Source organism: Peromyscus californicus, unplaced genomic scaffold (genome assembly GCF_007827085.1).
Source record: "Peromyscus californicus insignis strain IS unplaced genomic scaffold, ASM782708v3 Scaffold_8__1_contigs__length_139910024, whole genome shotgun sequence".
Lineage (NCBI taxonomy): Eukaryota > Metazoa > Chordata > Mammalia > Rodentia > Cricetidae > Peromyscus > Peromyscus californicus.
The window spans coordinates 130,461,383-130,489,371 of NW_026294606.1; the positions used below are offsets into that span (position 1 = coordinate 130,461,383).

Genomic DNA, 27,989 nt, shown 5'->3' on the forward strand with positions numbered 1-27,989 from the left:
TAGTCTTTGGTTCTCAACCCCGGAAGAGCCCACAATTATCTTACAGGGTTTCTGTGTACCTCTTTAAAAGCATTATACCTTGCACTGCCTCAAAATCTGGCAAACTTCTTTAGCATAAGACTAGCCTGGAATTTGAGTCCTTTTTTGGTCTCCAAGTTTGACACTTTAGCTACACACGCAATCCAGAATCTTTGCAGAGTTTTGATTGCCGGCATCTCTGTTCTGTTCAGTGAAACCTTGATATTTCAGACTTTCAGTTCCAGCAGGATCCGTGGATGCCTCGAGGTGAGAAATGGCCCTTTTGTCCTTCTGTATCAACTCACTCCCTCTGTGCTTCTCAACTGTCCTGCTTTTTGTCCTTTTCCCTAGTTTTCAAAGCACTGTGGAACCGTGGGAAATTGCGTTCTGCTCCCCACCCCCATCCTTTGCCTGGTCCCTTAGCCTCCCACCTTTCTAGGAATTCAGTAGAGCAGTTTTGAACTAATGAAAACAAAGCTCCTCAACAAAAACCTTAATGTCTCCATTTCTCACTTAACTCAATACAAAGACTGAAAGCCTCACTGATTTGTCTTCCTCTATGCAGGTGGAGATTCTTAATGTATAAAATTTTCCATAGATGAAATTTCCTCTATCTGGTCATTTCTGCTCACACAGCTGGATGATATGTTCAAATACACAGATTTTGTCATCTGTCTGGCTCTTCTTCTAAGTGTAGTCAGAGTATATCTTACTCATATCGTACTCCAACAGAATTTGAATGCACATTGCATGTGCGTGTGCGTGTGCGTGTGCGTGTGTGTGTGTGTGTGTGTGTGTGTGTGTGTGTGTGTGTGTGTGTCTGGAGATTGAACCCAGGGTCTCATGAATACTGTGCTGCATGTGTTCTAGTATGAAAGCAATACCCTAATCTCTGAACTTCTTTTTTTTTTTTTCCAGAGCTGAGGACCGAACCCAGGGCCTTGCGCTTGCTAGGCTCAGTGGTAGAGCGCTTGCCTGTCTTCAAACACAGTCATTCTCAGAGGTACTGAGAAGAAAGGAAGGCATCATCGTATGAATTTGGAGGAAAACAAACTCCTGCTCCTTTCTGTCCCAGTTCAGTCTTTGACTTAATTGATCAGCCATCTTCACCATAAACATTTTCTTAGCAAAGGGCAAATGCAAGTTGTCTGCTAGAAGGCACATGATGAGTTCTGTAGTTCCTTGACATTTAAAGTAATCACTAATCACTTAAATTGTTTAAAAAAGAAGTCCTGGCGCTGGAGAGATGGTTCATTGGTTAAAGGTTTGCTGCTCTGACAGAGGACCTGAGTTTGGTCCCAGCATCCATGTTTGGTATCTTATAACTGCCAACCCCTCTGAACTTCTTAAGATGCAGAAGTTGGTGGAAAGCTAGTGAATCTTCCCAACATTTGACTAAAGGATGAAAAGCTAACCTTTAATAGAGATCATTAAGTGTGATTGCAACGGTAAATAAAATGATGCCTTTATATGTTAGTTTGTTCATTGAGAAGTCTCTGAAAAAAACATTTACAAATGCATATTTATAAATGGCTTTTCTGGTAAATAGCATTTGTTCCAAAGCCTAAATATTATCCAAAAATGATGCAGTAATTATTGACAATGATAGGCTATCTTGGTTGATACTAGGTAAATGCAATCATCTTTCAAATGCCAAAACACACTGTACCAAATTGTACACATAAAAATATTCTATAGACTTCAAAGAAAAATATGAATAAAAGCAAATGTAAGCACAGATTTAGTTTGGATGCATCCCGTGTACCTAAGACGGTTTTCGTTTCTCCAAGGCAGTGATTTTCACACCACAGATCTCTAGTCACATGGGTCCCCTTACACTGAATAGCTGGCTCTTTCAGACTTCTAATTTCTCTCTATGAACATGCTATGATACTGAAGTCTAGCGAGCACACAGGAGGCCTGTGGTTCTTCAGGTTAATGGTGACTGTGATTGGGCTCCTGAGTCCCATAACTCTCAGTATGCCTGCCATTACCTCCATCTTATTCCATGTCCCTTTCCAATGATAAAAGGATCTTTGCACACAGGTAAAAGAATAGGGAACGGTAAAAATGTCTGTCTATTTTCTTTCTTTTGCAGGCTGTGTCTGGAAGACCCACATTCTGCTGAAAATAAGAGCTGTCAAAAGAAAGGGTTCAGTTCTGTGGGTAAAAGACTTCTTTCTTCAGCAGTTCTACTCTGCTCTCCATACGGTTTATTTCTGTATCTTTCCAAACCCACCACCAGGCAAGGAAAGTGAGCATCCTCCAGACATAGATGAGTCCTGCCCTCTGCATTTACCTAAAGTAAAAGGAACAAATCTCCCAAGAGTGGTGCAGTTGAAAACAACAGATTTTTTCTTAAGTACTAAGAAATGTTTAAATATTTCAAATAGAAATAAAGTACAATGCCCCTTCGCAATACAAACACATATTCTAAAGTTGGTATCCACAGGTGCTGAAGACAAGAGCTGGATCTGTTCTCTGGGTGTGAACTCCCATCCTGCTGATTCACTACTGTAGTCTGTGCCTGTAATGTCCACCTGTCCATCAGGAGTGTGGTGTCCAGCTTGGCTCTATGAGGATGCAGTGGAAACTTCAGGAGGTGAGCCTTAGTGGGATGGCTTGAGGTGGCCGGAGGTGTGCACTTGAAGGGGAGAGTGAATATGGTCCCTTCTTTTCTCTCCTATTTTCTATCATGCAGCTGTGAATTGGGCAGCTCTGTTTCTCCATATGCTCCTGCCAGATCCACTACCTCACCAAAGACCAAAGCCAACAGCACTGATGAGTCGTTGATGTAAACATAGGAACTGGAAATCCAAATCAGCCCTTCTTTGTAAGTTGATTTTCTATGGTATTTTCATGGTGATAGAAAACTAGCATGCCCCCTCCCCCAAACTCATGCATGCCTATTATTAGTATGCAAAGTATTTCTAGATCCCAGTTCACTTCCGTATATTCTACATCAAGAGCTTGTCAGGTCAGACCTCCATTGTAAGTAAGTCCATCGGCCTCCCTGACCTTTTCCAGCATCTTAATATACAAAAAAAATTGTGTCATCATTCTGAAAAGTGAGAAGAAAGTCATTAAGGCTGATTCATTAATCTCACACTAGACCTGGTGGATCTATGTATTTCTAAGAACTTTCTACCTTCAAAAGACATAATTGAAAGCTTGGGGTTGGTGAATAAGATAGTGAAAGCAAAGTAAAAAAACAAAAATAAAAATTAAATTAGGCTCAGGTTTAATTATTTCAGGGATGCATGTGCTAATTTTAACTCAAGGTCACCTCAGATCTGTATTGCATTATTATTGCCCATTTTGCAGGTGAGAAAACTGAGTTTTAGAAAATGAAAGGAGTTCCTCCATATCACTTCATTAACAAGAAGCAGGGTTGACATCAGATGGTCTGCTTTTGGAGCCTATGCCTCATGGCAGTGTCTCTTCAGAGCCAGGGCTGAGGGTGACTCTAATGGGCTTCCCTAGGGTTGCTTAATGAAAAATTTTAAAACTAAAACTCTATTAGCCTCCAGGAATAGAAACAGAAAGATTTGATCACACTACTAGATTCAAAACCACCATTGATACATATTAACAGCCCCACAATTAAGACCACAGTCATGAGTCAATGAACAAGCCATTAGACAGAAAACAGTAATATCAACACAAGCACACATCTATTAATCTGTTGCTCCCTGGAAGTCATTATCTCCAATAACTTAAGGCTAAATAATTTCTAGGCAGAATCAAAACAAATGTGGTATTGCCCAAGCATTCCAGAAGGCCATTTACAACTTAGAGTTTGTTTATTCTTGTCAAGAGATTATAGAACCCTGGTGAGAATTCGTTTATATAGTATACCTTTAAAGCCAATTTTTTTTCATGAACTAGAAAATAGAAGGTTAATATGAGGCATGAGATGTAACAAGTATTGCCTTCCTTTCCAGGCAAAAAGGAGATGGTGATTCTAGTAGGTGGATTCTACTATCACAATAGATTCCTTCCCCATGGAAATTTTACCAAAGCCTCTGATACTTTGGCTCATAAGTCTCAACACAGATCCTGATTTGAATTACCTGTAGAGTTTTAAAATATGCTTATACCAGGGTCTTTGTCCTCACTGCTTTAAATTTTTAGATTACTCTAAGCACTGAATTTTCTTTCATAACTCTTTGTTTCAAATATGTGTTGGGAGAAAAAATGAGGCTCCAACTTTAACTTTCACCTTGCAAGAAAACAAAACTCAAAGTAGCTTTTCCACCAAGACATATGAGTGATGAGTGGAGAGATTAGCATTTCAACATAAATTTGCTGTTTCCTAAGCCAATGCTTAGGCCTGTGATCATGTAGAAAGTGACAGCATACCATCTACCTGCAATTCTTGACATTTTGGTTGTGAGCCTAGCCTTTAAGGCTGAACTGTCTTTCTAGCCCGTCCCTGCAGCTCTTATCCAAACCACAGGTCTGCAGTCCTCCGTGTGATCCAGTAAGGGGCAGGTATGGTCAAAACTGTGTCCATAATGATGCTCGGGTAATAGTCTCCATTTAAATCATTCTTGGCCCAGGACACAGAAGAGTATTCCAAAGATTGTATGGCCTATAATATCACAAAAGATTACACACAGAACACACATTGTCTTTCCTTATTGATCAGAACTTAATGAGATTTATGAACATAAAATAGTGCTACCTTCTTAGGACAGGTTTTGATTTCTCATAAGACTCAAAATTATGTTTAATTTAACTTACAATAGATTATTTGTGACTTTATATAAATCTGGACTTTGAAAGTTTCTGAGTTTTGATTTCTAATAAGGGAAATGTCCATGGCTAGTACAACACATGTAAACAAAAGTGCCCAAGACTTTCAAGAATTTTTAAGATCCTAAAGTGTCTGAGACCCAATGATTCAGAAATACTGGTGCAAGTGGGCTTCAGTTTTGGGTCAATCTCACCATTTTAGAGAAGCTTCATATGTCAAAGTCTCTGTCAGGGGTGGATGGATATTTGTCACAGGTATGTAATACCCCAGATACCTAATATCCTAGGCTGCCCTGTGCCACAGAGCTTCCCTGGCCTTGGTTGTTCTCTTTGCCTCTAGTGTCTTCGTACATGTTGAGGAAAGGCAACACAGTTGTGAGCAAGGAGCAATCTCTTCAGGGATCACATTTGAACATTGGGAAGAGATGGAAAACATCAAAATAGGGAAAGTGTATACAAAAGTGAATTCACATCATGCTCTGAATTGTAACTAACTGAAGTTATGTCACCAGCTCTAGTGAAGCTAGGTTGCTCTGATTCTGACTTTAAGTTATTGCTAATGAGAACATCACAACTCATTGGAAACTCAGAAAGAATAGCGTCTCAGCAGGCCAAGGAAACAGTTAAGTGCAGAGGCTTACTGTTACAATTCAGAGAGAAGAAGAGGGAAGGAGTGATAAGAAGGTCAAAGAAAGGCAGGACTCCAGTAACACTGGTTCATACTGTAATTGCCGTAGGAAACTCTGGTAGGGTTCTGAGCCAAGAAATGGTGTGACTATTTTCATGCTTCAAAAATAGCATCTAGTCTGTGGAGAACAGATGGCAAGAGGTCAGCAATGGAAGATGAGACGGGAGCCATTTACAAATGAGAGTCGGAGGACAGTGATTCTTCTTTTTCTAGAGTCAGGAACAAGCTAGGCATGCAAGTTTGAGGGAACTCATCATTGGGTTCCCTTAAGTCACTTGTTTTCGAATATTTATACAAAGCCCATTGGTATTGACAGAAAACAATACAAGCGTGAAAATTCCCTTGAGTGTGATTGCATTCATCCTTGAGGAAAATAATGCTCAAGGGTCACAAACTTATTTGTGGGTTAATCATTATTTAAGTAATTTTAGCACTAAATAATGATTGATAAGTTGTTCATAGCCCATTTATATTGCAGCTATTACATAATAGCACAGCTCTTGAAATATAGGAATAGTTAGAAGAATGTAACCTAGAGAAGGAGGTTCTACAAAAAAAGTATACGCTCTGAGACAATCATACCATTACAATTACCTGTGGAAGCCTATAATGAGTGTGTCAGTGGAAGGACATGTGCATTCTGGCAGGAACCTAGAACAGTGCTGAACGGCAAATGCCTGTTGCTTCTTTCTGCACGGGGACCGTATCAGCAAGCAAGGGCTCAAAGACGGGCTATTGGTCAATGGTGATGCATGTGGAAAGACACAGAAGGAAATGACAGAGCCCACAGGTTTAAAAGGAACTCCTCTTTCTAGTACCAACAGTCCTGTTAACAGGACTCGGTGAAGATGTGTGGACACAGTAGTATGCCTGGTTGTATCTGTATCTGGCTTTGTCATTGAAGTAAGAAGGTATGTTTCATCTGTCTTAAAGCATTAGCCCTGTGACATGATTCTTTCTTTGTCTACTGAGCAGTTTCCTTCATGTTTTACAAAGCAATAGTCACACACATACACACACACACACACACACACACACACACACACACACACACACACACACACACAGGAATATTCTACAAAGCATATCAATTTCAGTGAACCGCATTTATCAAATGCCCAAAATAGACCTGTATATTCAAACCATAAAATTTTATAAAATGTATCTTCTCATGTGCTTAACGATTTTACTGTCTCAAAGAAACTACATTTGAAATCAAAATCTTAAATGTCGGAGGATCTCTGTCATGGGTCTCTCTGTGCTTGAGTTGAGTTTAAACTCAATGTTCTTGCTGCCTCAGAGCTGACAGACTGTAGGTAATGAGTTCGGGCATCTTAGAGAGTTCTAAAATCCAATGTACTAAGCAATGTCCACTCATAAGAGAAATAAGAAATCTTGTCACAAACTCATCTTGACACAGATATGCTTTTTATCTGTCATTTCCTAAGGTGAATTTTCCTATGATGCAGTCAAGAAGAAACTAAAACATCTCACCTAATGATGTTCCTCATTCTCACAGGGGAGATGAAGCCACAGAGAGCAATGGATTTAATCCAAACTGATTTTCCCCTTTCCTTTCCCTGTTTTAATGTTCTGTTTCATTTTGTTTTCACTCGTACTTTGAAAGTTTTAATTTTTGAGGTTTCAATATTTTATTCAGGTTTTAAGTAATGTTAACTACAGCATTTGAAGTGGAGACGCTGATTCTACACAAAATAGAAAACTACACACTGTACGGAGAAGACTCTACACCGCACCGATTAGAGTGCTGAAAACGCGAGTGTGGAAGCCATCGCAGATGCCAGGTTAGACCCTCATGTTGTCATGGTGACTGCAGTCAACTGCCCAGCTCAGAGCTGGAGAGCCTGGAGATTTCACACTCTCTGCAATGGGAATCAAGGGAACTAAAAAGAAGAGGAGGAGGAGGAGGAGGAGGAGGAGGAGGAGGAGGAGGAGGAGGAGGAGGAGGAGGAGGAAAGAAAAAAACCACACCACAACACAAGGAAGAATTAAGTCCTGAATGACTGTCTTCATCATACTCAACCTCTCCACCCTAAAATGACACAAAAGAAATAGCTAGCCACACCCTGAAGACTACTTTTGGTGTAAACCAGGTAACTGATGGGACAGAGATGGCAAAAGGGCATGGAAATCCATCTGAAAAGTCCTTTTCACACAGGTGTGTACACGTTTCTCAGCAGTGAGCATTAGGATGCCAAGACCAATGCTCAGGAAGCCACAGTTCCATGTGTGGACTCACACAGGTTTACAAAGGGCCAGCACATTCCCAACTTCCATTTGCAGGAAGCCACAGTTCCATGTGTGGACTCACACAGGCTTACAAAGGGCCAGCACATTACTAGCTTCCATTTGCAGCCTGCCATCTAGAGGGGATCCTCCCCAACCTACATCTGCAGCTAAAAGGACCTTGTCTAGACTGGAGTTTCTTCTGTACATCCCAAACAGTAGCACTTTAAAGCTGAGCCATCCCTAGCCTAGAGATCTAAGGTGGTATTTATCAGTTCTTTTATCTCCAACATACAACATTAAAAGGTACCCAAAATTCTGAAGGTAGCTATGCTGCAAAATAGTTTAAAATTAATGATTGTACAATATTCATTTCTGCTTTAAATTCCAGTCCTAGACCAGGCTTGTAGCCTCCAGCACTGACATTCTTGCCATCTGGCAGAGCTGACATCATCAGTTTGATATCTGGCTTTATGGTCTGAGTGTACCCTAAGCCGATCAGGCATCAAGGCTGACCTGATACTTGGCTGCTATTCCAAAGTGAGTGTTACTGTTTCCTGATATCCAGGAGAGACTGAAAGCAATCTCCAACTTCTTGTTCACCTTCTGGTAAATGGGAGCCTCCAAACTCTGGTCGTTCACATTGGTATGAACCTGGAATTTGTCCATCTTGTAGTCAATTACGAAGTTGCCTTCGGTCACTTGGGACTTCAAGGTCTCAAAATTCATCTGATAGCCAGCCAGCCCTCATAGCCAAGCACCAGGTCGCCTGTGACGGAGGGCCCAGCAGTGTCAAAGTTCACATCACAACGCAGGTTAATATGCTCCCTCTTGTACCGTCTTGATTTTAGCATTCCTCCCTCCCCTCTTTGTTAAGTAAGAAGGATGAATCAAAGGTCAGCTTCAGTGCATGTGGGGATGGTCTTCCACGGTGACCTCGGTGCCCAAGGCACTGTCTGTGTCCACTTCTCTGTAAATACTTGACAGTACTCAGTCAATCTGTACTTGGTTTCCAGGCTGCCACTCACTTTGATGGTCTCTGTGTTGGAGGAGCCTGAGCTGGTAAATTCCAATCCATTCTCGGTCTCGTTTTCAAACCACATTTTACAAAGTCAAGCTGTAGTCCTTGGTGAAGACATCCCTGGCAGACTTGCCAGCATAGGTGAAAGGCACAGCCATTGTCTCTGAGGAGGTGATGGCAGGAGTATCGGCTGCTACCTTGAGGTTCAGTTCTTTGAAAGTTTTAAACAAGATGTTTTGGTCACATTTAGCCCTTCTCCCCTAGCTTCTAAAGACTGTAAGCTCCTGAGGCAGCAGATGACCACAAGGAAGCTGCCACATACAAACTCCCAGAAGCTGTGACACCGTGTAGAAATCCTGTGCACTGGGCAGCCCAAGCAGACCAAATCCCAGGTAGGGGAGAGTAGCTGGGCAAACAATCTCACCCCAAGCCATAGAGTTACCAGAGACTGACAGCTGCTGGGAAGGGAGAGACGATTTTCCATAAGAGTGTAGCTCCCAAACATTTTTATTTTTTAAGAACAGTGGTATGCAGTAAATGTTTAACTGTTGACTCTCAGAAGCTAGGGGTGGAATACTCTGAGCTATCTGTGGCATAAGCATCTCAACTAGAGATACCATACTATTGACTTGAGATTACCAACTATAGGCTGGGTAGAGATGGGAGTGACCAGCTCTCTAGGGCTATGACAAACAGATTCTAACACCCTATATTATAGGATCACTGAGGTCCAGTGGTAGAGATGTCTGTGGGACCTATCCCTTGAGATTCTGGTGTATTACGAGACTGGCTACAGCTACCACAGGCTTTAACAAGAAAAAAATTAGCATGCAACTACATTTTAATGTATAATCCTTTCATCTTATGTGTTACAAGATAAGATCATGTCTCTGAAACCAATAATTTTAATTAAGAGTCAGTAGAGTCTAGATGCCTAGCTAAGATGAACCCAGAGATATCTGCTCAAACAGATTCCTAATTGAAAAAATCTTTTAAAACCAATGGAAACTTTGGTCATGGGAAAGACACACACACACTCCAGGAATCTGGCTTACTAGAACTGGTCTCATGACATATCTGGGCCCCAGGGTCAGTGTTAAGTGCCCTGGCAGTAAGTACTGGATGCTTCAAAATTTTCTCTATCTTTGGAGTATCTAACTGTGAGCTTTGTAGACCACAGATCATATTCTATACCCGTGTTTAGAAAAGTAATATCATTCAAGGTCCCAGAAAACAAGAGAAAAAAAAAAAAAAACAGACTCTGCCAGTCTGTAATGGTTCATAGTTTCTAGGTGAAAGTCAACCCATAGAAAAACCACCCATTAAGGAATTTTAAAATGTTTTTCCAATCAATAAGAGGGTTTTATTTTGCTTTAGTTTTTTTAGTATATTGACCATAGTAATAATATCACCTCCAGAAGAAACGGTAAGTTCTTCTGGCTTCTTTATATTAGTATAATTGCATCATTTTGTCTCACTCAAGCTCTATAATATAACAAGTTTTGCTTTGTTACCATGTTTTGGGGACATTAAATTGTTTTATTGATGATAGAGGAAGAACATTTATAACCCATAATGAGACCCTTTATTTTTGGCTTTTCTTGATATAAAACAGAAGGGGTTAACTGTCAGCAAGCATCTAGAACAGCTTTTGTAAGGACTGTTAAATCAGTAGCCTTCGTGGGGTATACCGATCTTCATGAAAAGAACAAGGGGAGAGAAAAGTACTAAATGCTAATTTTAAAAGAGCTAAACTGATCCTCAATAAGCTCTGGGAAATGAACAGCCAGCTTGACTAAAGAGGAATAACATGAATCTGGTGATGAAAGAGAAAGAGAAGAAACAGGATGTGCTTGTCATGAAAACCCAAGTGACAGCAGGATGGTGCACCTGTGAACAGAGGGATATTTATGAGCAAATGGTTACGAAGACTAGACAGGGCCAAGGAAGGAATTCAACCCTGCAATTTCTTCTTCCCAAGAACAAAATTGTGTGTAGACTCAATGTTTTCTTTTCTACTCCGTTTTTCATTTAGTACCTTTTAAAGCCACAGGCACAGACTCACAAGGTAACCTGAAAAACATAAAACCTGGAGGTATCAAAGAAGCCATGCACGTGCATCCCGAGCACGGGTGCTGAGCAGGGACATGCCAAGTGTGCCCGCTCTGGTTAGCAAGTGTCATAGGTCTGTCCTCTCTAGTCTCACTAATCTAAGTGAAGTCTGTGGGTGACAGTCCCGGAATCACCTGGGAACTTGATAGAAATGCAGACTCCTTTGGTCCCATGTTGGTTGGATTACAGCATTATACTCTGTGTGTTACAGGGTGGTCCTTAAGTACACGAAAGTCTGAGAAAGCCTGGAGTAAAGAACTCATTCATTCAAAATGGAGGAGTTTGCTAAACAAAGGGATCACCCCTTCCTATCTTATCTGTATTGTGGAAGTCAGGAAGATGGAAACATAACAGAGCATTTAGTAAGACATATGTTTAAAATATTCAGGGTACTCCATCATAGTAAGGTTTAAACATCATAAAAGTCAACTGTAGAAGTTGATGGCATCACCTTGTCTTTATGGCCAATACCATATTTTCCTTTTTTGGTTTACTTTCATACATACTGCATTTACAGCACTGATCTTCTGCCTTTATTTACCTGGGCTTTGTTGACATACACTTGACAATATGGATTGGATTGAATACACATACTGTGTACAACATGATGTTTGGGTATGCACGGATTCTGAAATGATGATAACAAGCTCATTAACCTTTTAGTCACCTCCCAGATAGATTTCTTCATGGACATCTGAGATCTGCTCTCCTAATAAGTTCACATAAACAGTCTAGAATAGTTAGTTGTAGTTACTACACTGCACTTGAGACCCTCACAACATTCTTATAACTGAACATTTGTGCCTTTGGCCAACATTTCCTCACTTCTCCTTCCCCTGCCTGTAATGACCACTCTTCTAATTCTGTCTGTTCTATGAATTTGATGTTTAGAGATTGCACAGGTAAGTGAGATCATCCAGTCTCCCTCTGCCTGATTTATTTTAATGTATACACATATATATTGTATGTGTATGTATATACATTATAGTATGTACGTGTGTATACATCATAGTATGTGCATGTGTGTATATACATGTATTGTATGTGTGTATATACATTATATGTAAATATATATTATATGTATACATGCATATATTGCCCTTCAGGCTTACCCGTGTTATATTCCTCCCAGCAATGGTGTGGTTATGTTCCTTCCCTGTATCCCCACCACCATTTGTTTCCCTGTCTTTCTGAAAATAAACACTTTTACAGGTATGAATAGATCTGTCCTCTGGTTTTGTGTACATTCTTTTATGACTAGTGAAGCTGAACACCTGTTCCTTCTGCAATCATCCTTGCAGAGATGTCTATTGGAGTCTTTTAAAAAATAGTTAACTTTGTGTGTGTGTGTGTGTGTGTGTGTGTGTGTGTGTGTGTGTGTGTGTGTGTGTGTTCACAGGTATGAACACCTGAGTGGAAGTCAGAGAGCAATTTGTAGGAGTTGGCTCTCTCCACCATGAGTCCTGAATACTCAGCTCAGTCAGTCAGCAAGCTCCTTACCCTCTGAGCCATCCTGCCAGCACCCTCTGTCCATTTCTAGATTAGATTACTTGTTTTGTGCTATGAAGTTATGTCTTTTCCTTTACACATTTCTTACATATTTTGCTTATTTACTCCCTGTTATACACACACACACACACCCCAAATATTTTCTTCCACTCTATATATTGCCTTTTCATTTTCTTTTTTTAATTCTGTAATATTTACTAAAAATATTATCTTTTTTAGGGGTATTGGAATTTATTAAGATATGTTAGGGAAATACTCTCATGAAATGCAGATTTTCTTAATTATATGTCTTTAAATACTACATACAAACAATTTAAGGAGTTACTATACGTTGAACAAAAACACAAGCTGCCCAGTTAGAATTTTGCTCTGTAATACCTCCCAAGAATAGTGCTCACAATTCAGTCAGCTTCCTGGGAAAGAATGCAGGAGAGAGTATGTCTTTCTGAAGATCTGCAAACTCCCAAAGCAGCAGGAGAAGTTATAAAAAGAAAGGCATTCGACCATTTCCATGGGAACATCCTCATGACTCCCGTTATCTTTATTAAGTAAGAAAAAAATCTAGTGAACAGCTATCTAACATTTGTATGGGACAAAGGGTTCTTTCTTTCCTAACTTCTGATACAGCATGCTGTGCGTGTGTGTGTGTGTGTGTGTGTGTGTGTGTGTGTGTGTGTGTGTGGTTTGTGTGTGCATGTCTGTTTTGTGCATGTGTGTGTAAGCTTGCATGTGTGGTGTGTATTGTGAATGTAGGGATTTTTTTGTGTATGTGTTTGTATGTGCCTATATGTGTGTCTGCATGTGTATGTGTGTGTAGTATGTGAGAATGTATGTAATTGTGTGTGTCCATGGTTGTCTGTGTATGTCTAGGTGTGTGCATGGGTGTATGTATGTGCCTGTTGTGTGCTTGTGTTTAGTGGACAGATTTGTACAGCTGGTTTTCTCCTTCTGTCTTTACATGTTCTTCCTAAGTTCCAGCCATTGAACTCAAGCCAGCAGTCTTGTGACTTCCTTTACCCATTGAGCCTTCCTGCAGGCCCACTGTGTGCTGACACACGTCAAGGAGCAAACTCTGCAGTTTGATCACTAGCAGTAGCTGTAGGTTTTCCCCCTCAGAACCCACTGGATCCATTAAGCTCTTGAGAAATTCACTCTCCGTGTACCAAAGAAACAGTGCTACAAACTGAATGGACAATATTCACTCATCCTGTAAGTGCCTGATATTCTAAATTCTCCAATACTAGAATGAAATCTGTGATATAAAAACAATGCCACTATATCCCTGAAAGACAGGCAGAATTAATGGTGAAACTACAGGATGTGAACAGGAGAATCAACGACTTTTAAAGTATTTGATACATATTTATGGGATGGAAAACTGCATAATTGTTTAGGTGCAGTTTAATGACTGTGACTTATCAACATAGTGAAACTACTACCTGGGGAAAAATAATACAGCTTGGCCAGTAGCCCGTCGAAGGCTTTTCCCCATATGACTTCTGCCTCTGCCACAGAGACAATCACATCCTGCGTACAGCTTTCCTTTCTTTTCCTTAAAGTATTGTCATGAAAGAACATGCCGGAGGTGACAGTGTCCATGTCTCCTGCTTACTTTCATGTCTAGCTGAAAGCACATAAATACTGTGCATATTCTCTTGTTCATACATCTTTTGAAAGTTACTCACATTATTTCTTATTATTGCCAGATGTTAGTTGTTTTGTTTTTTTTCTTTCTGTGTCTATACATATACAGTGTTCCATCCCTATTACTCTCAGTGGATATTTGGTTCATTTCACTGTATTATTGGGTTGCAATAAAAATAACGTGCTGTTATGAAATTCTTCTGCACGGGCCTGATGACCATGTGTAAATCACATTCCAGTGCACAGACTCAAATCAGTAACTGCTACATATCTCTAGCCATCACACCTGCAGCTGGACTCACATGGTTTACCACCCCGGATGCCTTCATGAACCCCCAGTAATGTGAAAGTTTCAGGGCTTGATCTGTTCTGGAAATGGTTAGAATTTGTTTTGACTCTCACTGTAGTTTTAACGAGGCTGTTTGCCACGTGTTTACTGGCATTTGAAATTTCCCTTTTGTGACCTGTGGGCTTAAGTCTCCCGCTCTCTATTCCCACAGTTGACTTGCTTGTGCTCACTTATAGGGGTCTTGGACATGTGTTACTGATCCATGTTTCTTTGTCCTTTGGAGCTTATATTTGTTGTAAAGGGTTCCTCATTCCTCTTCTTTTGACCCCTTGTGGTGCCTTTTCCACCTGACCCAGAAATTTGAGTGTGACAACATTACAATAAAGCGAAACAAACGAACAAACAAAACCAACAAACAGCAATGGGCCACTCTATCATACCTTTAAAGGATCACTTCTTGAAAATGTGTCCAGTGTCACCCTTCCTGGTTCTCTGTCCTAGCAGTGATCCATTAGTACTTACATGTCTGGCTTAAGCCATATTAGCTCAGAATTGTATTTGTAAATGCTTTTCAGTTTTTCATGGGTCTGAAAGTTTCTCTCCCACGAAACCTCACCACCAAAGTCTTAACCAACATCCAACAAATTAGTTTTTTAAAATTCAGTTGATTAACGCCACATGAGAGACTAACTTTCCAATTTCTCCAGCAGTTTGCAATTAAAGGCAATTCACAAGGAGAATAAGGTAGATTGTGTATGGAAATCTCAGTGGAAGTCTCACTGTTCACCTCGGCATACAGACCCAGCTAATGAGTGAGCTGGATTTTTTCTTCCTTTCAAATTCAACACCACAAGTTTCTTGAAGCCTAAATTCCTCATAAACACCAAGCACTTGTGGCTTTGCCTAGCATGAAGAACTCCACGCACTTCCAGGCTCTAATTCCCACACCCTGGAAGTAGTGTTTAAAAGACCCAATCTTCCATGTGCCTCTCTAGATCCCTGGCCTGCCCTTCTCTGTCCTGACATTGGTACCTGGAGGCCGAGCCCTGGACCCTACCAAAGGAATTTCTTCTGCTCCATCTTCCTAAGGTGTCTGACCAGTAAGGACCGTGACACGAGAACAGAGCACCCAGAGAGGAGCCTGAGGTTGAGATGCAGGCTGCCCTGTCTTCCTTCCTGCTAGGGGCCTTCTGACTGGCTGTGTGCCTTGTTCACACTGATACTCTCTGCTCAGTTCTGTCTCTGTTTCCTGGGAACTCTTCCCTTCGAACCCGGGGGTGCTGATGGTTCTACAATAAACACGCCATGTTACTGCATTGCTCTAAGCTTCCGCTTGCAAACAGTCCCTTCGTAAATAAACTCTCCTGGAATTATTCTCATTTGCAAGTGCCATCTGTTTCCTGTTGGGACACTGACTGATACAGATTTAATAGCCAGGCCATGCATGTGTGCAAAAAGAGAACCCAAACAAAGTATTAAGGCACATTACTGTGAGAGCTGCTCTCTCAGGCTCATGGATAAAGTACAGAGAGGCACACGTGTTCTTTGCTGAGGATCTCAGAGAATGATGAAGGAGCACACTCACTATATGGAGCTTTGGAGATGTATGAAATAAAGAACACAAGATTATCTCTCTCTCTGAAGGACAGGTGCTCTCTCCCAAGACTGGATTGTAGACCTCGGGCACTGACTGACAGCTGGATTTCATGCTGTAGGGTATGGAAAGCATTGTCTCTGTACAGTCCTTTCGATCCTCTTGTTAACTCATTAATAGTCACTACCACACTTCGAAACTAAAATGAGACATTACTGTAATACACTTTAATCGTGAGCCAATGAAGCCCAGCTATGAACTGAATTCACAAGTTTTCTCCCTTACTCTTTTTACTTTCTTCCCTTTGTCCAAAAATGACAAGGCAGATAATTTTGATACTTATTCATTGATTTCATATTCTATATTCTATCACTCTTTTATTTTCTCAAGCTTTGAATATTAAAAATTAAAATGTCCCCTATTTGGTAGTTCACATTAATCCTGAAAAGTAAAATAATTATGAGAATGTGAATGAATGTATGTCAGGATGCTTTAAGAAAAGACTACTTCTCAGATAAAGGATGGTTTTTCACAGACAAGTGTCGTTGTTTATGGACCACAAGAAGAGACACCACCTTGGTTTGCTGGCAGTGGTCCAGAGGGTGCCTGGACCGGTCTACTCTGGTGATCGGTCTAGTAAATAACCTAGCTGTCATCATAGAGCCTTTGTCCAGTGACAGATGGAGGCAGATACAGAGATCCACAGCCAGGCACCAGGCTGAGCTCCAGGAATCCAATTGATGAGAGAGAGGAGGGATACTGCAGGCAAGAGACATCGAGATCATGATGGGAGGACGTGCAGAGATGACCGGCCACACTAGTGGAAGCCCATGAACTGTGGACTGGTGGCTGTGGAGCCCCCATGGGACTGGACTAGGCCCTCTGGATACGGAAGACGGTTGTTTGGCTGGAACTGTTTGGGGGGCACCCAGGTAGGGGCATTGGGATGTGTCCCTGGTCTATGGGCAGGCTTCTGGAACCCGGTGCCTGTGGTGTGACACCTTGCACAGCCTTGGTGCAGTGGGAAGGGGCTTGGACCTGCCTAGGCTCGGTGTGCTGGGCTCTGTTAACTCCCCATGGGAGACCTCAATTTGGGAGATGTGGGGATGCGGGGTGGCTTGGGAAAGAGGGCTGAGGGATGGGAGGAGGGGGGAATCTGTGGATAGTATGTGGAGTAAGTAGAAAATTTCTTAATAAAGAAAAGTGAAAGAAAAAAAACACAACAACAACAACAACAAAAAAAAAAACCAAAAAAACACTGCAGAAAAAGCACTTCAATCTGTGGAGCCTGTTAGCTGAAATCACCGGTTGGAAATACGCAGGGTATCTGGACAGGGGAAGAGCTATGGGGTGCTCTCCCACTGCAGCCCCTGTAGAAACGGTGGCCCAGCTGTGCTGTGACAGGTGAGGAGTGCTTGGCCTGAGGTCTCCCTGTTCCCCAGTGCACTCACTTTTGCTGCTTATGGAACAGGCAACAGGAAAGTGAGGGCCACCCACCCTCCCCACCCTACCCCCAGTGCATCATGGTTTCTCCCTTCCTTTAGCGGACAGTGGTGAGGAAGCTCAGGCTGTGTACTGCTCTGTAAGTAGCAGATCATACAGTTAAATAGCTGGTGATCTGAAGGCCCCGAAAGCACCACGATCTTTTACTAACAGGCCATCAAATGCTGTCTGTATTAACACTCCTGGCTGAGTCTTGCTTCTGAGACAGGACCAGACAACTAAACCTTCACAGCTGGAGCACTGCACCCTAAGAACTGAAACGGCAGCCCACTGAACCTTCACAGCTGGAGCACTGAACCCTAAGAACTGAAACTGCAGCCCACTGAACCTTCACAGCTGGAGCACTGAACCCTAAGAACTGAAACAACAGTCCAGAGCACACACTACCACTATTCACTGATGATTCTGATGGTAAAAATTAAGTAACATTTTTAACAGAAAAGTACCACAAATTCTATGGTACTTATAGTGAATATTTAAGTATACTTATTTAAAGAAAAGCTACTTTGGCTACTCTTTTGCTAATATTTAACACTTTATAGAAAAGCAAAAGTGGGTCTCTATGTTAATGCTAGTTGATGTCTAAACTCAACTGCACGTTTATATTTTTAAACATAAGATGTGATACAAAACATGGATATTTTTTCAGGGGATAATTTAGATAAAAAAACATTCACCTATAGAAGCTTTATCACTTGCATTCTATTTTTTAAGTCTATCAGAATATGAACAGATAATAGCCTTACATAGTTGTACTGTATTTACTTGTGTTCCATGGAGATGGAAGAATACAGTGGGTAATGTATTGTATTGCATGTTGCTTTTCTCATCGATGTGAGAAACACCAAAAGCAATATAATGGAGGATGGGTTTGTTTGGGTTTACAACTTGAGGGATGCAGCCCATGGTAGAAGGCATGGCAGCTGAAGTAGAGGGAAGGGGCTGTTGGTCACATTGCATCAGCAGCCCAGAGGCAAAGAAAGAGAACAAAGGGTTGTTGTAGTATAAAACCTCAAGGCCTGTCCCTCAATAACCTATGTCCTCCAGAAAGACCCCACTTCATAAGCTTCTCCAGCTTTCCAAAGCAGTGTTACCAGCTGGGAACCAAATGTCCCAACACATGAGCCTATAAGGAGTATTTTGTTTTCAAACTACAACTTGCAAGCACATTTAATTCCATGAGAGTTAGCTGTAGTCTGATCTCTGTGTCTATGATCAATTCATAGTGTCAAAGATAGACCAGATGTCTTATGATCCCTACATCGTGTAAGCCTCTCAAATCCTCAATATCCTTGGCCCGTGTAATTTCTTTGCCTTGAGTGTGAACAAGCCTTGAGGCTTGCTCCTAACCTAGGCAATGACAAAGGTGATGGGCTATGGCTACATTAGTGGTCATACCACATGGAAACTGTGATGATATCGTCTTCATGGATCTTTATATCGTCATTATGGATGATTTAGCATAATGGGCCTACAGGCTGTCTTTACAGACTCGGAGAGGTTCACATTGCAAGAAACTGCGAGTGGCCTCCAGCATCTGAGATGAGCTCAGGTGTAAAGGCAGCAAAGCTGGGGCTCTTACGCCGCTGGAAGACACACAGTTCTGCCCACAGCAGGACTGATCAAAGAAAAGAAAGAAAGAAAAAGAAAACCAGTGTTCTCGCCCAAGTGAGTTCCAAGACCAGAAGAACATGTGTTCAATACTTGGACTCTGTCCTCTGAGACCATGGGCAGAGAACTCAATGAGGACAAAGTTACTGGACCTAGAGTAACTAGGAGACAGTAAATATGTGAGGTGGTAAGCTACTAAATTGAGTTATCATGCATTTCTCTACCCTCAGTTCTTTAACATTCAAAATAGAAATGTTGAATCTCCTAGGTTAGCTGTGGGCACTAAGGGCCTTAGTGATTTCATCACACACACACACACACACACACACACACACACACACACACACACACACACACACACACATATTCCTGGACCTGATTCTGGGAAAATCTCAACTATTTCTACTGCAATGATGTGAGATAATTACATTTCCAAAGAGTAAATATAATTGCCTTAGGAAGATGTGAACTCAACTAAGGTCAATAGTGAAAATGAAATCAAGAATACTGATTAACCAAGAACTTGACAAACTTAATTGTATTATATTTGGCTTTTCAAACAATCCAAAACAAAATTGAAAGCCAGGAGAAATTGCCTCAAGGCATGCTCCCTTGTCCTTTTAAGCTTTCTCTCCATCCTTACCATAATATTCTCTGGCCTCCAAGGCACAGTTTCCCTTAGTAACTCTGTATGGTGGAAAGAAGAAATCTTTTTTAAACTTATAATAGCTCAAGCCATGCTTAGAACATAATCGCCTCCTCTGCCAAAATGTAAGAATTACTCCATATTTGTACAAGATGATAAATTAAAATTATAGAGAAATATTTATAACAAAAACAATTCCATAACACATAAAAACTCAAAACAGACTTCATCCACTTAAAATAGATAAATCCCATGGCTAAAGCCTTCCTTTTCTTTAATAGCCACCCAAACTGGCTAGCTTTTAGCCTGAATCTCTGAAAGTGAGCTTTATTTATTACTCTCATTTTGATTTCAGATCATTTTAATTACCAATAAAAAGCAAGCACCAATGCAGAATGGAATGTTTATGGAATGTTACTTATGTGGATGTTTTTAAAGCTAGAATAGATAGTGGCCTCATTCCAAAGGCTCTATAAAACACTTTTATAAGTGAATGCTGATCATCAAAATTTTGTAAAATCCCTTTTACTAGTAGAGAAAATGCAAAACAGAGAATGGCTAGTGTCTTAAAGTGTGCCAATACAAGTCTGAATATTCTAGCTAGCTCCGCAAAGTGTCACCCATGCCTCGGTTCTGTTATCAGAATTATCACTGCCAATATGAAGGATTGCCTTTGTATACTTTCAGTGCAGATGCATGAGAGGGCATTTGAATATTACCAGCAGCAGAGCTGATGTGAAACAATCTGTGGTCCTATTTATCACTCTGAAACCAGAGGGTGCTTCACAATACAAGCAGCTGGACAAGAACTGGTAAAGTGGTATGCTGCCCGGTGAAGTCGACAGGCATCTCAATAGCCAACTAGAATTTCTAGCCCGTCCTGTTTTATGATGAAGAAGATATCGATGTTCTAGAGATGGAGGAAGAGCCAGGAACAGAACATTTATCTAATGGATAATCAGAATATCTTTTGCTTCTGAGTTCACATAAATTCCCATATCTGTGAAAGCTTTAAAAAAAATCCTGAAAGTTTATAATAAATCACACTAATATAAATTGGCCTTTCACAAAACTTGGAAACTGGAGCTTTGCCTGTCTTTTTAATAATGAATTCTACAGGCAGAGCTACTGGCTGCTCTGTCAGAAAAAAGTGACCAAGAACTTCAAGTCACCCAAAATGTCTTTTATGCCCATTTTTATCTACCCTACAATCTGATTTATATACTTTCTCATCAACTGAAATGCTAACAAAATTCAACTATTTGCTGCTTTTGATAGCTCAGCCATTAACTGCTTGTAAATTTGGTCAGACTATTTAATGTTTTTGACCCTTTGCCTCTACAAACAGCAAGGAATAATGTCCTTCATCCTTTTTCCTGAGGGAGGGGAGGCTCCAAAGCAATACAGTGTGAGTGCACCATAAAAATAGCAAGATAGTATGTAAATACAACATAATATTACCGTTAATATTAATATAGCATTTCTATCCCATTGGATGCGACTGCTGCTAATTCATAAACTGAATTTCGCAGCATTTATTAGCAATGGCACTTTGTTGCTTTCATGACATCACCATTTAGTAGTCGACAGACTTTGCCTATCTTTTCTAATAATGGCTGCAAATCAATTTCATTCATACTTTATAAAATAGCCCCTCTCTTACAGCTAACGGGGACCAACTACAGGAGTAGCATCTTGACATTTCCTTCTTCCACAAAGGTGTCTTAAGCAGCTGACTGTTCCATCCAGATCAGGAATGTAAAGGAATGTAAACAAAGTGACAATTGGATTCACACACACACACACACACACACACACACAGACACACACACACACACACACACACACACACACACATGCAGAATCAAAGCAAAGATAACCAATTCATTTAGATTCCCAACAGAACAACGGTAGCCTACATTTGAATTATTTTAAAATCACTAAAAGAGCTAGAATTAGCAAAGAAAGATGTTCTTCGCTCTACTGATACGAGGAACAACAACTGTCCCCCGCCCCACCTTCCCCAGGAGTTCCCTTTCTATGGTGTACAACTCACTTGACAAGCTAACCTCTGGACTGTGGTTCCCAGATCTCTATTTTTTCATTATGAGATTATGGTAATTCGGACAAACTTTCATCTCAAGCGCCCTCCTCTGTTTACTGACACAGGCAAACAGCTATCCATCTTTCTCAGGAAGTCATGAAGGCATAGTCACAACAACAGGAAAATGAGCCCTAACTCATCGCATGTCATTAGTGTCAAAAGATGTGCGAACCTGGGCACTTAATTCACATAGACACAGTCTCTGCACCCTAGAAGTTTAAGAAGTAGGAATCAACAGCACTTCCTTATCCCCTTCCAGGAGAATCTGCCCCGCAGACACCTTAATTATTAAACCCACATCAACACTCTAAAACAAAACAGTCATTAGCTTGGTTCCATTTCACTTTCCATCTTTTTGTCTCTTGCCTTCTGTTACTCAAGACTTTAAGGAGATTTGTGAGAATGACAGAACATACAAAGAGAATCAAAACGCAAAATATTTTCAAATACAAAATACCATGAAATAATCAAAGCTGAAATGAGACCACAAAGAGTGGCATACTGATGAGGTGGGAAAGGATAAACAAACAAACAAACAAAAACAAAAGTAATTACCCTTATAAACCAAACGAGAAGCCAAATAAACAGGAGGAGAGAAATTTTATCTGGGTGAATAATGATAATCAACACTGTAGATTGAAGCCAAGAAGGGAGAAGAATGAGGATTTTTGTTTTCAAAACATTAAAAGGCAGATTTTGGATCCGTTAAAATAAAATGTATTTTCCTAAGTATGATTTCTGCTCTAGCTACTCAGAAAAATAAAACAGATTAGAATACTGTCAAGTCAAGCCTCTTCTGTCTAGATCACTATTTGGTTTAAATCAGGGCCCACATTTTAAGTCATAAAGTGATAATACTGAGTAGCTTCGGTGCTGGATTAGGACAATTCAAGAGGAGAACATGTTCCATAAATTGGAGTCTTTTGAATTTAAAACGGCTCAGGGAAGGGCATCTGGAGCCATTTATTCTCCCAGTGACCAGGTTCAATTTCACAGCTCATCTGGATTTCATTAGATGGCAGGCTTACTTGGAAATCTGCAATTGCTTTAATTTCCATTTCACTTCTTGAAAACGAAGCCCAGTCCACCCTTGTAGAAATATTGAAACAACCTATCTACAGACTAATGTCTGAAAGTGCCTTGATAAGCAATTAATCTTCAAAATGATAAAAGGAGGTAGAGTCGTGATGGTTCCTGTCATTGGACTCATTCACAGGAATGCCATCCATTGCAAACTTCTACGGCAAATAATGAGGTCTTTCTTCTCAACAAGCCAAATGGAAGATATATAAAAATTCATGTCATTTACATTTCAAATTTAATAAATAGTCAACAAATAAATATTGAATATCTACTATGTTCCTGAGTTTTGAAATGAAAATTCTTCAACTTTCTGCTTATAGATGCAAAATGAAAGTTGTAAAGAATTAGAACATGTATGGTTTCAGTTTTCAGATGAAAGAACTACATATATTCAAAATATTTGATTATTATTATCTGGCCACTGCTCTGAGAAAAACCCTAGACCATTATCACTATGGAGCAAAATACTACAACACAGCTAATGTACTTTGAATATACACTGTTCTCCAAAGACCCATGTGTTAAAGATGTGGTCCTCAGCTTTGTTCTACGAAAGGCAACAGAACCTTCAGGGTGAGGCCTGGTGCTAAGTCTCAGGTCACCGAGACAGTGTCCTCAAACAAGATTATGATGGGGTGATCCTTCTGTCCTCCTTCTTACATCCCAGCCACCATGAGCTGCACATGTGTGTTCTGGCATGTCCCCAACCATGCCATGTCTATCACCACAGACCAAGAAGCCGCAGAACCAATTCACTATGGACTGAAATCTATGAGAACAGGAGTCAACGAAAACGTTTTCTCTTTTTAAGCTGGTTACCTCAGGTGTTCTGCAATAGTGGCAGAAAGCTGTCTGACACACAAAATAAAGATTGGAGAAAGCCAACTAAATATTTACTTGAGCATCTGCCTGGGGTAGGGATGTGCCTAATATCTAACAAATTAACTTTCTTACTGTTACACACATTAACAAAGATGCCATTATTTTCATTTAACTGGCAACTTGAGAATTTCGAAATGAAAGATAGTAAATTTCAATAAAATATTATTAAAATGATCCAATGATGAAAATATCTGAGCAAATAAAGCCTGTATGAAGGTTGGTGACATCTTCCGGTGTCATGGACATAGATGACTGCAACAGAAATACAAGGCATTAGGAGATTTGGGAAGACTTCAGCAGGTGAATATTTTCTCCTAGATTTAACTATACTTCTAACAAGGGTGGTTCATAAAAATGGGATTACCTTGCAGAAACAGGAGGAGAAACAGGGTTCCAGGTCCCAGTGTGAGATGCACTATTCTCATTCTAAGTAAAAATTATTTATTAATATTTTGAAAGAAATAAAAGACAGAGTGTGGTGATAAATTTTCATGAAAGCATCACTTGGATTCTAATAAACTGGAACTTTTGCTGGACCTCACAGCCATAGTTAATAATACACTTCGAGATCACTTAAGACTTATTATTCCACTGCATACTTAGTAGTTTGTTTAACCCAATATTAAGAGAGCAATAGAACGGCCAACCCCACTTGTCTTGGATTCCCTTGTTCAGCGAGCTTTTATAACCTAAGCTAAGTCTAGTTTTCATCTTAAATTTTGTACTCTTCTACACCCCAACCCAAAGCAGTGTGTGTGTGTGTGTGTGTGTGTGTGTGTGTGTGTGTGTGTGTGTGTGTCTGTGTGTGTGTCTGTGGGCAATAATTTGCTGAAAACAGCAAGCAGGGTGAAAGAGACCTTATACAACAAATATCTACCATAATTGTTGGAAGCAGCCTATTGCTTGGTAACAGTATGCTTGCAGTAGTGAATTCTTTGGGGTCAGGTGAAGCGAATAATTTAATCCTTTGTTAAAAAAAAAAAACTCTTGAAGCTTTCTCATTCCTTTTCCATGTGATATTTTCTACACTGTCCAGTAAGGATAGAGCGAAGTTTTTCTTAGGGACACACACTGGTAGGAATAGAGACACTTTCAAATCAGACAAACACAGATGACAGGTAGGTCAGCTACAAACTACAGCCAGACAGAAAGCATACGGAGTGAAGTGGAGAATTCAACCTTGGGCTCACTATCGGGCAAATTACCCAGGAGGAAGTCTGTGATTTCGTTCCTGAATTTATCATGGAGGCAACAGAGAACTGTGATTATAAGAAGCATACCAGAATGGGAGAATAACATAACTCCAAATGCTACCCTGTAATTATGAAACAAGACATCATCACGTGACTGCAAAAGACCATGAAAACCAAAGATACTCTTAGTTCCATTTCAGGAATGATATCCTTTCATCTTCAAGCCTTTGCTTATGCTACAGCAGTGGGTTGAAACCAACCCTACCCTGCTTTCCCAGGAGGCTACCAGACAGCCTGTGCACTCATCAACCCCAAGTCAATTATCTCACTATTAATTAATTAATTGACAGAAGGTAATATATATACATATGGCAAATATTGCCTACTTAGTGAACTCAAGGCTTTCAGCATTCAGATATACCAATATCAGGTCTCACTGAAAAAAAAGATTTTATTTCCGGAATATTTTACTTTACCGGATAAATCACTAGTCACTTAGGAATTAAAATCAGGCTTGCATTCATCATCTGCATAGAATGCTCTATCAAGGAGAAGCTCAAAATCAGCACATGGAAGGCCTTTTGACCAGCTTTCTCTCTTACTTCCTTTGCCTTGTTGGATTCAAAGCCAGAGTCTTAGGCATAAGAGAAAAACAGGGCCCTGTCCATGTAAGCCACAGGTGTAGATCTAGGATATAAAGAGTAAATTCAACCTTTCTGAACAGGAGTTTGGTGATGGGCTAAATCAAGTAGGAGAACTTCCATTTTGCAGACCAGAACTGGCCTAACTCAGGGCAGTGGCCGCGTAAGCCATCCCTGGTAAGGAGTCCACAGGAAGGGCAGTTCCTTCTAAAGCCATGACAGGTCACCAGAGCAAAGCTGTACTGTCCCACAGGCCTGCAAAGTCCTCCTCACTGAGGGCCTCCTCTCAGGCAGAGCCACTCTGTTGGTGCCCAGAGTGGCTTGTAAGCATTCACAGTGGGCCCGATTCGGCAAGCTGAAAGGCTGCTGAAGAAGCTGATATTTAGTGCTCAGCCTTGCCAGCACCAGGGAAAGAAGCAGCTGTGAGTTTTCTAGAGTTTTTACAGCTCTTACCCTCGCAGGCAAGAAAGATTTGTTGTTTCTCTGCCAGACTCCTACTACATTTGTCTGTTTATTAGCGTTTGCGGCATTCTCTGTCTGGTAGCCAAGATCGTCATGGTGATAGCCACTTATTTACAATCTGTGCTTAGATAAATTAACTCCGAGTCAATTATCAGCTACATATCTTTACTCAGATAGAAACTCTGGCATCACTAAAGACCAGTCATTCCCAGGGAAGCAAAGCCCAGAGAGGAAGGATGGCAGCACATGAGATGAAAGGGGCATTGCAGAACTATTTCCCAAACCAGAGGGAAACTCCGACACAAAGGGATGCTATTTTTGCAGTCTGCCCTGCTCTCTCTCTCTCTCTCTCTGCAAGCAAGATTGTTAGGAATCCAGATCTACTTTTTCACAGTAACTTAGCACCACACGAACCTCTCAGGGAGGGAAAGTCAAAGAACTGTCCGCAAACTGCTCAGAAAGGCGGCTTACTTTAGACCGGCAGAATCTCAGGGATCAGTCTCCATTTCTTGCAGAGACAAAAAAGGTTTCTCTAAAAATGTGAAGCACAGGTTCCTTTACAGCATCAATTGTTTCTGAAAATATTCGATAAAGATTCCTTATATAGCACCAAAATGTCTTGGAAGAAAAAATGTATGGAAAAGGGAGAAATACAGGAATATGTCCATCAATTTGGTGTTAAGAATGGCTTTCCACAAATGCTACATCTTTAGGTTCTTCCTGCTTCTGAAGGAACCAAGGGATCACAGATTCCTTCAGGGTTATTTCTATTTTCTTGTAGCACTGAGGATGAGACCCCGGGCCTCTGTCAGGAGAGGCAGGTGCCCACGGCTGAGCTACAAGGCCAGCGCTGCTTCACTGTCTTTGGTCACCTTGTAGAAGCAAACAAAATGAAAGCTTGATGCACAAATAGTTTCAGATCTTCTTGGACTCTATCTACAGTAGGTAAGCTTTGAATTAAACCCATCATCACCATGTGAGTCTGTTCATTCCTTTTAAGTAAGACACAGTTGAGAGCAAACAAATAAACCACAGATACTGGACTTGTTCTGAAAGTGGTCCCGCTGGAGGACTTGGATCATCATTGCCACATTGAACATGGTCTCTGAGCCCTCAGATGCATACAGGGAAAGCTGCCCTGAGCTTGCAATGCTGAGGAATGTGGAGTTTCCATTGTGGAAAATGCACATCTCCATCCTGCTTTCTCTGCACATCACAGATATGGCCTATGAGTTTAGCCCAAGCACACAGGCCATGCTCTTTCTCAATGAAGGCAAAATAATAAGAGCAGAATCTTTGTTGTTACATTCCCTGAAAAATACTGGCTATCCATGTTTCAACTGTAATTTTCATAGGACAATTTAAAGATAAAACACGGGATGCATGACTTCCCTTCTAGCTATTTTCCTTGACAAAACCAATAAGAACGTAAACCCTAAACCAATTTTTCTTACACATCACTAATATAGATGCAACTACAGTTCTCGGTACATTCTGTCTTACTCGGGTTAATTCCATTCCTCATTAATGTTTTTAGCATTACTTTATGATAGTGGAATAAGTATATTACTCATAAGCCATTGAGCCTCAATCAGAAGGAGACCTCACGTGATGTAAACATTGGTTAAGAGCCCTGCTACTGGGAATCTATCTGATAATGCTGAAGTCATTTAAGAATATCTATCCTGTTATTTTTGAAGATTTAAAAGAGCCAGAATGTTAACACTTACAAAATTCTGCTTTTACTTTGCAAAATTAAATTTGTATTTCTTATCCCAAAGCACTTTCTCCATCTAAGCTCAAGTCCTGGTTCTTTGTATTTGCTTTGTAAACTAGGACCTGAGACTCCCCAGATGATCTTTCTGTTATTTCAGCTGGTTCTCCCTCAGGCTTTCCTAACAGGGAGTCTCTCACAAAGACTGAAAGATGCTCTCCCTCACTGAATCACCCCGGGCTGTCTTTTCCCCAGGGCTAGTGGAACCAC

General features: G+C 40.7%; 1 protein-coding gene and 1 pseudogene across 10 annotated transcripts in view; both read right to left on the reverse strand.

The window, feature by feature from the left end:
- Inpp4b (inositol polyphosphate-4-phosphatase type II B) overlaps positions 1-27,989 on the reverse strand; it is a 789,997-nt gene that overhangs the window by 324,391 nt on the left and 437,617 nt on the right. The window lies entirely within an intron of this gene.
- LOC128103679 (voltage-dependent anion-selective channel protein 1-like) lies at positions 8,040-9,285 on the reverse strand (annotated as a pseudogene).